Source organism: Silene latifolia, chromosome 1, assembly GCF_048544455.1.
Source record: "Silene latifolia isolate original U9 population chromosome 1, ASM4854445v1, whole genome shotgun sequence".
NCBI lineage: Eukaryota > Viridiplantae > Streptophyta > Magnoliopsida > Caryophyllales > Caryophyllaceae > Silene > Silene latifolia.
In genome coordinates, this window is record NC_133526.1 from 182666328 (window position 1) to 182676758 (window position 10431).

Sequence of the window (10431 nt, forward strand, 5' to 3'; positions counted from 1 at the left end):
ATATATGAGGTTTTATCTAAGAGACGAAGTCAAGGAATGGAGAATTGTGAGAATAAAAGCTCAACCAAAGCCTCTATTTATACTATTCGACGTTTCCTAAATTCTGCCGAGAACCGACAAGCTGGAGAGAAGACGCAGCTGTAACACCGCCATCTACCAAGGAGCCTTAACAAGACCTTCCCTAGCAGATAAGGGTGTTACCATCTCGGTTGCCCAAGGACAGTAATAATCAAATGTCAATAGAGGAACGATTATATTTAATTACAATTGATTTAAACGAAACAAACGATACGAAGATACAACTCGTGATAATTATATACTAGGTGAAACTATCTCTGCCATGACTCGTGGTAGACTCATCCCTCCAAGCACCCAGCTATGATCCATACATCAACCTGCTAAGACTGACTGCTCACCATAGTGGATCACGGGAGACACAACACAAGAATACAACACAACAAAACCACACAAGGTCAGCAATTGCGGTAACAAATAAAAAATTAGACACGACGAACACAGTAATTCACAAACCTTGCCGCCTCCAACCAACCAGATATCTCCGACTGCCCGAAGGTCCAGTCCTGCCAGTGGGGAACCGCAGTCGTTCCCACCTAAGCCTCGCTCATCTAATCCGAGCAATAACCCATGTTCCTTAATGTGCACATCCCCTCCGTGGCGGGTTCCACAAAGGGCGAATCAAGGGCGTAAAGCCACTCCCGCAAGTGACTCCACTCAGCCAAGGGCGAACCTCGAGTACCACAGACAACCATCTGCAACAACCACACTATATAACAACAATAGTCAACAACAACCAATCTACACCACCAACAACGACACTAAATCAATTACTCAACAACAATAGACACTCTAGACAACCAACAACACTGAGTAGGAAAACCTACCTTTAGCAACCGCAGCGATTTGGCACACGACCATAAGATAACAAGAAACGACCATAACCACCTATAATAACCACCATAACCATCTATTACTACTACTATAACCATAACTGAAATAAAGGGAGACGATGATGATGATGACAACATACCTAAGCAAAGTAATCCGGCGTCAAGACCCCTACCCAACTCAAGCATCCCATACCTAAGGTGTAGCCACTCTTAAAGGCCTCAGGAGATGAACCATGGTGGAGGAGACGGGAAATGACGGCATCTAGGTTTAAGAAGAAAGGTGGAGAAATGATTTGAGTTTCTCGATTTCACGAGTTATAATTCCCCCTGAACTCACGTTACTCGATCGAGTAACCCACTTACTAAATCGAGTGGCCTCTACTCGATCGAGTGCCCAAGCTACTCGATCGAGTCGCCTTCGCTAGATCGAGTGACACGACCTCTAAAGCTCACAACGTCACAAGGTTTAACTCGCAAGGTTTCCGAAGGTTAATATAGGTGTGTAAGGTCAGTCAACGTCGGTTAACGGGTCTCTAAAAGGACGGGTATTACAGCAGCAGCAGCTGTGCCTCCTCGAAGGATCGCATCTCTTGATGCGCCTCTTCCCCAGGCTCTTTTCCTCGTTTAACAGCCGAGGGATCTTTCCTAATCTGTTTTAGTAAAAGTTTTATATTCCTATAGGGACTTAATTCGGTAATTTCGATTAATTACCAAATTTATGTTTCCCAATCTTTTACGGGTTCGCTTTTCGAGGCAAAATTGACATTTTCGCCAAATATGCACACTTACTCGTTCTTTTTTTTTCGGGGAATCATTTCATTCCCTCTTTTCAAAAATGTTTATGACACACTTAGACATTTCTTTTAAATTCTTTTTTAGGGGGTAGCCCTCCCTACCGTCCGGTTGCATCATTTTGTCCATTATCGGCCACTTCTTTCTTTTTTTTTCTTTTACGCTAAATTCTTTTTTTTCGCGCTGATTTAGGTCATCTTAATTCTTTTTGCTATATGTTTTGCTCGTAATTTCCTGCGTGAATTTCGGCAGCATGACGGCGCAAACCGTCACATGTCGAACCTGGTTTTTCAAAGCTAACTTGCAGATACAACAAATACCCAGCAGCAAAGGCATGCAAGCCGTCATATATACAAACAAAATGCAAAAATAGACATCAAAATACGGGCTCCTACCCAAAATGACATTCAAAATGTATAAATGTACAAACACAAGTCAGCAAAAACTAGTCCTGATGACCCCTCAGCTCAGCTACCGTCGCCTCAAGGGCAGCGATCTCAGCATCTCTGGCCTTGAGCTCTCTCAACAAACGGGTCGCCTCCTCGTGGGACTAAACCATCTCACGCTCCAGGTCACATACCTCTACACAGAAAAATGGAGTGATACTTCACTTCACAAAATTTTAGGTAATAAAACTAAAGACGAGTACAAAAGGTTCATACCTGATGCCCAAGCCATCTGTAAAGGCCTCAATAGCTGTAGCTCACAGCCGGTTCGCCATCCTCCACAGCTCCACATGCCTTGACGGTGCCACCTTCATTCAAATGCGGAGAAGGTTCAAGCAAATGCATTCCTATGAAAAAAAGCGTAAAATACTAAAGACAACCGAAGCTGGGGGCTTACCCTCCTCACGACGTGATGCCACTCATCCAAGACAACTTCAGTCACCGCCTCGCTGAAACACAGGATCTCCGAGATCACCGTCATGCCTGCCGAGTCAGTGTACTCTAACGTCTATGGAAAAGCTGGGGGCTCGACGCCCGCCACCTCGATCTCCTACAAAACTCAAGTGGTTCATTTTTTGCTAATCATTCATCATTTATAATATTTATCAAAGATAAGTGAACGGTAATTATGTTTACCACGATCGGCCAGTACGCTAGCCTCCGGTGAACGAACCAAGCATACTCCTCACCAGGGTGAAGGAGGGCGTCACCACTCGCGTCAGCCAGGTCGGTTGCCCTCTCAGCCTCTGAAAGCTCCCTAAACATCGTCCGTGCAGGATCGATGGGAACTGTAAAAGTGTCGCGAGAGCACTGCCGAGTCAAACGCTCACCCAAGTACCACACAGGCCCCACGGGTGTTGTCAACAGCAACCTACTCGAACTCCGAAGACGGAGAACCTCACCCAGAAAGGCTGGAGCCCCAAAGTAGCTCTCCCAGGGTCGGGACACCCACTAAAGAAAGAAAACGAGGGGTCATTCCGACGATCATCTCTAAATAAAGGAAAAATAAAGATCAAAGACACTTACACTGTCTAACCCCAGAGCATTCACGCCTCTCTGACAAACATCATAAGAATACCGCTGGCTCTTCTGACGACAGACTACCAAGTCCCTCACAACGGGGTACGCTCTCGGTACGTCCTCCGCCCTCATGGGCGTAAAGCCAGGGAAGTAAGAGTACACTCACGCCTGCAGGCAAAATAATAATGATTAGAAATCATTTTCTACAAAAAATGATCTTTCATATTTTCAAAAAAGGTTTATACCTCCAAGAAGACTCCAGGACCGACAGTGGCAGGAGAAGTCCCCTTGTCCATCAACTCCGGATGGACCATGGCCCTCATGTAGTGCGTGAGGACCGCAAAACTAGGAGTAACCCAGTTCCAGCGACCTAGGCTACTCAAGTCGGAAAGAAACGGAAGAAGTTTCATCGATAGCCTCTCCCCCTTGTCTCCGAAGTAAATCGAAGACAAGAACCACCACAACCACAAACGGGCCCGCTGCTCAGCAGTACAAGGTGGTGAAGGCACCATGTGTCCATCCATCTTCACTCTCGCCGGAACCCTACCACCAAAATAGTCTTTGACGTAGGTACTCGGCACCAAACCAGGAACCTAGGCCACACCCGCAGCCAGGCTCCAGCCAACCAGACTCCTCGCCTTGGCCGAGTCTACTCTCATGGCCGCCGACGGCCACACCAACGGCTCCTCTTTACACGGCAGATCCAAGATCATGCCGTAGTCCTCCAATGTGACCCCGATCTCTCGAAAAGGCATATGGAAAGTCGAGGTCGTGTCCCAGAACCGATCAAGAAAGGCTTAAATCAGGCTGAGGTTAGCCCGAATCTTCCTCTCCTTGATCTCCCTCTAGCATCGTACCAAGGCACCAAAGGCTCCCCGCTTGATGATAGCCTTCTTCTCCTCCGATAAATTCCCGGAGGCGTCTATCATTGTCGTATAATCAAAGAAGGACCTCATGTTCCCAGCTTCCCGCGTCAATTCAAAAGAAAGCTTTCTATAAGCATAAAATGTGTAACAAATAAATAAATAAATAAATAAGGGAATGACAAGCTGAAGGCTTACCATGATCCTCGCCGTCCTATACGACAGGTGGCTCTCCGCCGCCCAAATGAGATGTCTACCATCCCATTTCTCGGCCCACTTAGGCCCTCATGCGAGCTGACGGCCGCCTTGTCCTACGTTGGCCCTCCGCGGGGCCTCCTCCTCTATATCCTCCTCCATCTCCTGGGTCGCTCCCGTAACGGTGGAAGGGTCAAAGTCAGTGTCCATGGGGCCTCTCCCCGATGTAGAAGGAATATCCTCTCCAAATCAAAGTAAACAAAGCGATGTTAAAAACATTTTCAAGCATTTTCAAGGATTTCAAGCATTTAAAAACGGCCTTTCTAGCCATCTTTGGCTAAGCCCGACCACACATGTGGTAGGTTAAGTCAAGACGAGTCTAAATTCAAGCCTAGTCGCGGGTTTGAGTCGAAAAATCTGCAGCTTTTCGCCACAATAGCAATTATGCCATACAAAAGTGTCCCAGAGAAGCTGTCACAAATGTGAAATCCGGTGTAATGGCAAGTTTACCCATTACTCGAGGGTTCCAAAACATCAACATTCATCAAAAATGGACTATCATAGGGCCATTTTCGAAGGGTTTTGCGGCTTAGCAAGAAACCGTCACATTTCGCGCTAAAATCCTTGATACTTGACGAAAATTTGAAAGAGATACATGGTTGTGTTCCTAACATGATTAATTACTCATTTCTAATATCAATTTCATGAGACAAATTCATTTGGGACGAAAGCCCTAAATTTTCGAACGAAATTTGTATAAAAACCCTAATTTTTCGACCCAAATCAAAGCTCAAATGCAAAATAAAGCAAGTACAAGACACATACCTCGATTAGTCATGATTTATGGAAAGTTTTGATCATTTTTTGGCGGAATTTGGTTGAGTTTTATAAAGAAAATGAAATAGGTTTGTGTTTTGAAATGAAAACAAACGCGGCATAAGTCGGGTTTTACCCAGACATGGATGAGCTCGGGGAGAAGACGCAGCACTTGCTGCGCCTCTTCCAAGGGTCGCAGCTTTTGCTGTGTCTCTTCCTCAGTGAGTTTCCCCAGAGATTCGTTAAAATTCGTTATAAGTTCGTTATTTGTGGGCCCGGGCTTCATGCGCCTCCTCCCCGACATCTTATCTTCAACATATGGCTCCTTTTTGGGCGTTCTCTTTGTCGGAATCGGCATTTTCTCTTCAACGGACTACAGACCACCACGACATTTTGTTCTCCAGCGAGAATTCATGATCACTAAATACAGTTCATGCGCTTCTCCTCTTTATCGGAATTTCGCTTGCCACGACCCGAGCGGATTTTCTCCTCAGCGGTGCCAAGGACGCGTCCTTGTCGATCAAACACCTTTATTTTCCTCAGCGATGCCAAGGACGCGTCGTTTTCGATCTATTATTTTTTCCTCAGCGATGCCAAGGACGCGCTGTTGTCGACTCAACATATGATTCTTCCCCACGGAGTTTAAGATAAAATTCTCCGAAGATTACTGGTACCTTCGAATCCTTCACCCAGGGGTGTCTCAGGTATGGTTTCTTCTTTTGGCTGGCGAACCTCCTTACGTAGTCTAATTAACTTTAAATGACCCTCCCCGATAGTCGGCATACTCTAAAATATTCGCAACGACAGGTCCTTGGTTCAGACCCTTTGAGCCGCCTCGCGTCGCCATAGTCGTGAAGTTGTAATCTTCGATTGACCTGATGGCTATACTTTGACTTTCGCCTTGTCCAAGCCTCAGTCCAAGTGGGGGCTCTGTAGATACCTATAGATACCCAGTATCTGTCAAGTCTCCAACAAACACCTGATAATTATCGGACTACAACATGCTTAGGAATCGCAGCGTTTAATCGACAGTTTTGTACAACTATACGTTGGAAAACTTAAAACGATTTCGAAAACAAAACATTTCAAAACTTTTCAAAAGTATCTGGAGTTTTTAATGCATGACGACGGAGTCGCAATGACACTAACTAGAGTCAAAACCGACCCCGGACCAAAAACCGATTAAAAATTCAAATCCTGACTCCAACAACGAGTCAAACCGAGTCAAACACAAAGAACAAAACTTTTCAAGACTTCCATGTTAAGTATTTTCCGAAATGCTTCATGGTCAAGTACAAATCATGTCATCCAAAACAAATGATAGAACAAATCATGATTACAATTGCGTGATAGTGACAAGACACCTCGAAGAACCGCGAAATGGCTCGCGGCTCTTCGAGCAGCCCATACGGCCACGTCGCTCAAAACGCACACAACCACCCATTTTTCTATAAATACCCACCTTCACATACCATAACACCTTACGCGAGTGTCCGCCAACTCATTTCTCCCTTAAAATTCTACACTCGACTTTTCAAGTCACAAACCGACACGTGTTTACGACCTACCGATCAAAAACACAAGCCTTACACATTGTTTGGTACCGTCATCGTGCATTAAATCACTTGACCGACCATCTCGACCAACTACACCATCACTAAACTTAAAAAACTCTTTTTACATTCCTAAAACGGTTTTCAAACCGAGTTTTCCGACCAAACAAGTTGATACACTTTCGTCGATTTCTCGTCTCAAGCCTAGCATGTAAGTATGAGGGTGTAAAAATCCTCTTTTATCACGTTTTTCATTTGTTTTATGACTATAACATGCTAAAACATGCATAACATGATCCAAATATGGGATAAATGAGCCAAAATCGGATTTTTGCCGGAGACAAAGGCTGCTTATATGCAGCAGGACTTGCGCCTAAAACCCCTCTCAGGCCATAATCCAGCCGTGTTAGGTTTCATCTTCCCCTTTAATTCATTTCTTATTTGTAATTGGTTTTTACCATTTTAAATATTTCAAATCATTTTTATGATAAAACTTTAACCATAAAACATTTTCACCCTTGGTTCCTAAGACCATAACAGTTTAATCCGTGTTTCGGTGATAATATTTGGTTAATTACATTTTAAAAGGCACTTTAAAACCTTTTATTTCATTTGTTTACATTTTTAAAATAAATACATTAGCCATAAATACAAAATCATCTTTAGTTCTACATACCATGTCAGATTTTAACCCGAGTACGATGATGAACATTGACTAATTACAAACAAATGAACTAAAAACAATCAGTTCATAATCATTTCAAAACTATTCATGTCAAGCTTGCAAAACCAAATCCGACATCGAATATTGTCAAAATAATGTAAATTATTCAAGTCTCGTTCTTCATATCGACATAAAAGCGGTCTAAACGACCTTTTCAAATCAACACGGGTTCAAACACCCTCGTTTCAAACCGTTTTACAAACCTTTTTATGGTCAAAAGACGTCCCTTCAATCGTTTGTTGACCCGCGCTTAAACAGGCTAATCATTTTCCAATTTTCAAATCAGGATAGGCCTGTTTGCATCGCCTGATGGCTCGTGCCTATATAGGCTGCCTGATACAGACCCTGTTTTCTTCCAGCATTTGTCTAGGACGATCCCGACTTCGGTTAACCCGAATGCAGGACGGATCAGATGACGAATCTGCCCGTTTTATATTATATTTGCAAAACGCCTTACTAAGACAAATGGATCACGTTATGCACCATAAACCTAACTCGGTAAATGGATGTCTAATTTCCGTCTTGCATGCAAATCAACTTTAAATCCAACTTGACATCAAATACTTGATACTTGGATTAAACAACCGACATAGAAAGCTCATATGTTAGGTTCAAACTTGTGGATGCGCATTCATGCATTTACCCGTTTTATCAACTTTTGCATTTAACCAACCAAGATCTATCAGTAGAGGCCGCTACCGCGGGCGGGATTGGGTGTCTGATAAAAGGGCTTCCCAATACATACCTTCACCTCTTACTCAGAAACTTTGGATAGTAGACGACCTTATCCAGGGCATACGAGAGTCATTCTAGAGATACGATGCTAAAGAGGGACGACTTCTTATCTTTAGTACCTATGTCAAACACCGCTTTTTGCCTTGGTTAACCTAGGTATAAAGTGGATTCGAACGGGTTCCAAGCATCCCACAAATGCTTGGTGGCGACTCCAAACATCTCTTGCATCGTTTCGAGATCCTTGCCGAGACGAAACCGACCGATCTAAAACAATCCGGTCGAAAGCATTTTTACGCCGCCGAGCGTGGCTTTCTAAAAAACCACTACCACGTCCCACAGATCGGCTGGATGTCGCAGGTGGGCCCATGTCCACAGATTGGCGACTCCGCATGAGATAACTAGGACACTTGTGTTTTTGTGATCCCTAGATGGTGAGACTCGAACGAGGTCTTGGGTGAAATGCATTAATTGATATTACGGTCATAGTCGGGTTCCTTGTCCGAGCCCACCACCTAACCCTTTTCGACCAATTGGCTCTTTTCGTCGGTGTGAGTTTTCTCATCCCCGCGTTTCGAATCCCGATTGAGTCAAGCATACCGTTGACGTTACACATTTTTGTTTCATCAAAGAGGTTTCATCACCTTCGAGCACGAGGCTAGGTCATCCTCCTTACACATTTTGTTTAGATTGGTATCCCTCTCGAAAATTGGGGTTTGATCCCTTGGTGTGTAACCCACCCTTTTAAGCCAAACCCCGTGTCAGCATCATGCATAATATAATGAAAGTGCGAGTGTTATGTGTTATGTGATCATAAGTCCTTCCGTGTCATTTCAAACTTTCAAAACACCTTTTTGCATCGTTATAATGGTCATTCCAACCCTCGGTCTTTCGTCGACCGTTGCATTTCAAACAACACGCCTTTTTAGGTCGTTGTAATGACGATTTCCAAACCCGGTTTTCTACAACCATTTCAACACGCCTTTCTAGGCCGTCGTAATGACAATTTTTAAACCCGGTTTTCTACAACCATTTCAACACGCCTTTTAGGCCGTCGTAATGACGATTTTCAGACCCGTTTTTTTACAATGATTTCATAAACACCTTTTTACGCCGTTATAATCGCCGCATCAAGACACGGATTTTAACCCGTCTCGCGCCGACACAATTGCTCTTTCAAAACCCGAGAAAGGCACACACCCCTTTTTCAAAACATTTTCAAATCCCGAGGACCATACGCCGTCCCCGAGACCTTGTCAAACATTTCAAAACTCAATTTTCAAAACATACAGTTTTGAATTTCTAAAACCGTCTTTGGAAACAGTACATTGTTTTCAGAGCCTACTCAAACCCAAACCGTCTTTTGAAAATAAACTTAAGACAACTCTTCAACTGTTCGACTTCTGAAGATCCCTACTCTTCGGGAGCCGTCCATAAAGCGACAAACGAATCTTTTGAAAATCTCTATTTTCAAAAACTTCACTCCACCATTCCAATTCCGCCTCTATCTATTGAGTCGAAGCAAGTATACTTATGGGTCTTTACATATGAGTCATCTCACCTCGAGACTCGTTCAACAGCGTCACGCCGTTACGTTGGACGTGAGTAAAAGTCCAGTCAACGCCTTCACGTTATATATCAAGTCAGCACCGAGGCACCACACACGGTCACCCTTGTCTTGTTGAGTCTGATCTATTTTTTTCGTCCTTTGGTTGTCTGTGTTTAGTCATTAAACCGTGTCGGATTGAGATGTAATGTGAGCCATTTTTCTGCCTCAGACCCATGGCCCCGTCTTCAGCTTCATCTAACAACAACAATGACAACAGAGATGCTATAACTGCTCAGCTAGCCAGCCTGCTCACCGCTCTTAAGGTCACCCTGGACCATGTCGAGACCCGTATCGACACCTTGGAAAATAAGGAAACCGGAGAACACAACACTCTGTCTTTGACTGAAGCTGAGAAAAGGCTCAAACTTTAGGAGGAACAACTCCTAGCCCGTGGTAACAACATCCTCCTTGAGAACAATCGAAGATTCGAACCCGTTGGGGACCAATTATCCAACAACTTTACTTTGACTGATGTACCCAAGTTCAAGGGAGTAGAGGACCCACTCAATCACATTCGGGCCTTCAAAGATTACATGTCCATCAAGGGGGTCAAACAAGAACTCTTCACCCGGATCTTTCCATCATCCATGGAACCGATTCCCTACCAATGGTACTATTCCCTCGAACCCAAGAACCTTACCACCTGGGACGAAGTCGCCGTTGAATTACCCAAATAGTATGCCGACAATGTAAAAATCTAAGCCAATACCCGCACTCTTGAGGTCCTGACTCAGAATGATAAGGAAGGGTTCACGGAATTCCTAACCCGTTGG